The sequence below is a fragment of the Mirounga leonina genome, unplaced genomic scaffold (assembly GCF_011800145.1).
Source record: "Mirounga leonina isolate KUSES-001 unplaced genomic scaffold, KU_Mleo_1.0 Mir_173, whole genome shotgun sequence".
Lineage (NCBI taxonomy): Eukaryota > Metazoa > Chordata > Mammalia > Carnivora > Phocidae > Mirounga > Mirounga leonina.
In genome coordinates, this window is record NW_023270447.1 from 90,733,299 (window position 1) to 90,738,246 (window position 4,948).

General features: G+C 52.8%; 1 long non-coding RNA gene across 1 annotated transcript in view; it reads right to left on the reverse strand.

Moving 5' to 3' along the window:
* LOC118020351 overlaps positions 1 to 3,140 on the reverse strand; it is a 4,447-nt gene extending 1,307 nt beyond the window's left edge. The window contains exons 1-2 of the long non-coding RNA XR_004681851.1: positions 2,577 to 3,140; positions 2,228 to 2,421 (exon numbers count right to left, since the gene is read on the reverse strand). This is a non-coding gene — a long non-coding RNA (uncharacterized LOC118020351). The remainder of the gene's footprint in view (positions 1 to 2,227; positions 2,422 to 2,576) is intronic.
* Between the last annotated feature and the right edge of the window lie 1,808 nt (positions 3,141 to 4,948).

Sequence of the window (4,948 nt, forward strand, 5' to 3'; positions counted from 1 at the left end):
GATTTTGCAGGCGAGGAAGGAGGACCCAGAGAAGTTATAGGGCTCCCCCAAGGTCACCCAGCGATGAAATGGTAGAATCAGCATGGCAATCAGGTCTCCTGACTCCTGGTCTTCCCTCTTTTCATTAAGCCCAAGGTTGGATTTAGCAGCTTAGTGAAATTTGAGGCATGAGGTTTTACCCACAAGTCCTTGCATTCACCTTTAATAACCAGGGAATTTGTTGCTTGATTTACTGACTAAAAGCAGAATAGTTAATTAAATGTAACGACAGCAAGCTTTGGTAGGGAAGGAAAAATATCCCACGTCATTGTTCTTTCGCTAAATGAGAAAGTGCTGAGCCATCTGTCCAAGACAGCAACCCCAAGTGGAAATGTATTGTTCTTTGGTTATTGTTTCAAAAGACACAAAACCTAGAGGCTTCTGGGTACGGAAGGAATGTATGATGAGGGACAAGCGCGGCACAGTTGTTCACGTGAGTTAATTTTCTCAGCCCTTTGGAGAAACAAAGCTCAGCAAAACTCTGAGTATGTTCCCCATGAATACCAAAATGAGATTAAATTCAACATCTAAAGACTTTTAATAAAGACGAAGCCAGAAGGATTCAACCACAGGGAATCGCCGACCAAAAGCATTAGAAAATTGGATACCAGAAATGAGAGACCAGAAGCCAGGAGACATCCCGGCTTACCCAGGAGACTGTGGCAGTACCCAGCTTGGACGGGAGCATATTCGTCCTGTTTTGGAGTGAACAAAACTGAGTAATTGTATCCCCACAGAAATCACGACAGCCAGTAATTAACGGGCAACGCTGCTCCCAACCCGAACACCTGTGTCTACACGGCCCCGAGTGACAAGAAACACACTTAGACAGTAGCACCTTCACCTGGAACATAGAGGCGGCCTGTCTTCACTCCAGTGAGGGTGTGAACCACCACAATGATAGAGTCTCCGTGTGGGTCGACAGAATAATTATCTTTCCTCCACTACCTTGTTGTGTTTTTCCTGAAAGATATGCTTCCGTCCTGACCCCCTCGTACCTGGGAAGGTGACCGGATTTGGAAATAGGGTCTTTGCAGGTGTCATCAAGTTAGGATGAAGTCAAGTTAGGGTGGACCCTGATCCAACATGACTGGTGTCCTTTGAAGAAGAGACTCACAGCGGGGCTGGCCACGTGGAGATGGAGGAAGAGACTGGCGTGGATGTGCCTGTGAGCCAAGAACAGCCTGGGGCCATCAGCAGAGGAAGATCCTCCCCTGGAGCCCTTGGACGGCGCACAGGCCCACTAACACCTCGATTTCAGACTTCTGGGTCCCAGAACTGGGAGACAGCCAATTCTTGTGGTTTAAGAGCCCCTGTTTTTGGGGGCTCGTTATGGAAGCCACACAAAACTCCCCAGGAATGCCCACAACTCCCCAGAAATGTCTCAGGTGTGGGCCTACAGCCTTGTGCTTGGGAGGAGCTGTCCCCCACAACATGCAGAGTCGGAGAGGGATGGCTAGTTTTGTGACACGGGGTGGTGGGAACCTGGGAGCTGGCAGGGCATCTGTGGGTGGAACCCCACCCGATTTCTCTTTCTGGGACACCCAACAACACCCACCAGACAGGGAGTGAGTGTCGGAAGTGTGCCTAGAATGTTCTCCCCCTGCACAGCCCCAGGGCACCCCACCTCATCCAAGTCCTTGCTCACGTGTCGCCTTTCCCCAGAGGTCTTCTCCAATCAGGGACCGAGATGTGCAGCCCCACACCCTCTGCTCTAGATTTCTTCACACTGTCTTCTACTCTTCTTACTATTATGTGTTTTGCCTGTTGTCTGTCTCGTTCCTGGAAAATGCTCTGCGAGCCTGTTTTCCTCACTGATATGCCCCAGTACACATAGTAGGCACTCAACAAATACCCATTTGTTGAGTAACTGGATAAATGAATTGTAGTCAAAGACATTTGGATACCTGGGTTCAAGAGGCTCTGACTGGTCCACATGCATCTGTGTGCTTCCCAGGATAGGGCTCACCTCTGCCGAAATGAGGGCGAGCTCCCTTTCGTGTGTGAAACCCGAAAATCATGGCGTTTCACATGGAATCCCCCATCCCCTAAGGAGAAGGGCAGGCCATCCTAACAGCCACCTCCACGTTTTAAAGCAGTGGACGCAGAAGGGCTGAAATCTGGTGTGGATGTTGTCTTAGCCTGTTTGGGCTGCAGTAATAAAAACAGCACAGACTCTCACTCTTACCTGTTGCCGTTCTGGGGGCTGGAAGTCCAGGGTCAAAGTGCTGGCAGATTCGCGGTCTGCAGAGAAGACCCACTTGCTCTTTGCAGACAGCCGCCTTCTCTCTGTGTCCTCACTGGGCAGAGGGCCGAGGGGGCTCTTGAGGGCCCCTTTTCTAAGGGCATTAATCCCACTCATGAGGGCTCCACCCCTGTGACCTAATCACAAAGGCCCCACCTCTTAATATCATCACATTGGGAGTGAAGATTTAACATGAATCTTAGGGGGACACAAACATTCAGTCTATATCAAGTGTGAAGTGTGTCCTGACTTTAAACACATGTACTGGCCATTCATTCATTCATTCATTCACCTTATGCAAGACGCTGGAGAGGCTCAGGTTCCTTCCTTAATGAGCTGTTCCAGAGCATCAGCAAGGTTATCAGATTCTTCACAGCCCCACCTGGAACCCACATCTGAGAGCACCCTGAGGCCAGAAAGGAATTTTCCATGAAGCGATCGTTCCAGCCTCTCTGTTCGTTATCCAGGGACGTACTGGTCAGAACGATGGCTCGTCTTGACCGTTCTCCCGCCATGGCGGTGGCGTCCACAGAAGGTGGAACAAGGTCAGTCTGAGGTGTGCCGACTGGTGGTCGTGGCCATGGAGCCTGCCTCTCCCTTCACCTGGGTCCCCAGACCACAGCGGGCCTTAGAATTCTGAAAATGACCTGAGTCCTGGCCAAACGGCCACTCTGTGGTCTGGTCCCGGCCGGGAGAGGGTGCAGGTGGCACGGAGAAGCCAGGAGTGCCCTGCACGTGCGGGGGCAGTTCCCACAGAGAGTCCCAGTGAAGTCTGCAGTCCATGAAACCCTGTGCAGGAGTCCAGGCCTCCCGAGCTGGCTGTCCTGGGTCCTGTGCCCCAGGAGCTCCTCCCAACTTCCCGCTGATGCTATTCTGCTCGTCCTATGGCAACAGTCTGCTGGCCGCCCTCTTCCTGTACCCCTCTCCTCCCTCCTTCCCTTCCTCTCTCCCTCGCCCTCTTCCTGTCCCTCCCACTTTCCCCCTCCTTCTCTCTCTTCCTGTCCCTCCCTCCCTCTCTCTCTCTCTTCCTGTACCCCTCTCCCTCCTTCCCTCCTTTCCTCCCTCCCTCCCTCTCTCCTTCCTCCCTTCCTTTCCCTCCCCCCTCCCCCGCCTTCTCTCTCAGCCACTTGTCTTGATTCCTGTGTTCCCTGTAGCTCCACCACCCACAGGCTCAGCGTGGTCTCACTGGTGGTTCTCTCTGGGCACAGAGGCCTCCCACTCACCCTGGCACCTTCTCTCCCTTTTTGCTCCTTTCCAAAGTTATTTGTGTTTGCATCAAACAGTGACCGAGAGGTGTGGGCTGAAGCTTGGGCAGGGGGAATGTTTCAGCACGTCAGAAGGCCTGGGGTTTTAGCTGAAGGGTTCTGTGGTGAGGATAATTCGTCTGTGATGAACACAAGGAAGGATGAGAAAGATGAGCAGAGCCTAGTGGGATATGTGCAGGCGGCACATGGGTCCTGGAGAGAACGCTTCCTGCATCTGCAGGAAGGTCGGCAGAGGGAGACCCTGCCTCGCTGTGGCACGCTGCAGGGCTCTTCCAGCAGAGAGAGGGCCTACAGGCATCACTTACACTGGTGCTGAAGGAGTGAGACGGGGGCTGAGCCCTGGCCCCTGGGCACCCACTGGGTGAGAACCGTCAGGAGCAGCGTGGACATCCAGGCTGTCCACCCAGGCCTCTGTCCCAGCCAGAAAACCCGCTATTCCTGTGAGCTTGCCGAGCTCATTCTCTCCATTGTGATGGAGCAGGGTGCTTGCCTGCTCGGGCAAGGCCTGCGAGGGCAGGAGGCGACACTGCAGCTGCCCCTCTTCATCGACCAGCAGTGAAAGGTGATGGGTGACCTTCCTCCTCCTCCAGAATTTCAGGTGGGTCTTCCTGGTTGGCAGAATTGTCCAGTGCCCCAATGTCAACAGTGCACACTGAAGTTGACTTGTCCTCCTGAGGGTCTTCTCTCCCTGCTCCGTGGGGTCTGCTCTCAAATGAGGCATCTGCACCCAGCCCTTGCCCCAGGCTCTGCCTTGGGGGTAGACCCAAATTAAGACACCTTTCATCCAATGGCTGTCTCCTTACACGGGTCTCTTGGGGTCTTAGTGGCAATCCTACTACTGTATTTGAACACATGCTGGTACCCCCTGGCAGCATCACCTGGATTTTTGAGAGTGGGACTCGGAGCTCTCTGAAACAGGAGGAGAGCACGTGCTCAGGGTCAGCCACCCAGTGCATTTACTGACGAGTGGGTGGACACTCTGCTCTAACTGACTCATGTCTTACCATTTGATCAACATTCTTTTCTGACTTGTCACTCACTTATTGAACTTAGGGGTGAACAGACATTCTTTGGGGCCTCATGCAGACATGTGTCTAAGGAGAGAAAAAGCAAGCTTTGAGTGTAGATCTGAGGGTCTTCAGAGGGGCATGCCAGGCATGGAGTGCAGCCTGCTCTAGGTAGGGTCTCCCGCTACCCCCAGAAGTGAAACTCACCCCTAAGCAATAGGTTAGGGAGTGTCCCTAGACTGCAAGAGAGGGAAGAACCAAGATGCCTTCCTAGGAAAAAGGAGCAAAAACAAAGCAAACGCTTTGTTCATAAAAATGCATTTTTCGCATTTGTGTAACCAAGTTAGCTTTTGACAGTTTCACCTGGTGAGCTTGCGAAATAGGCTCCTGGG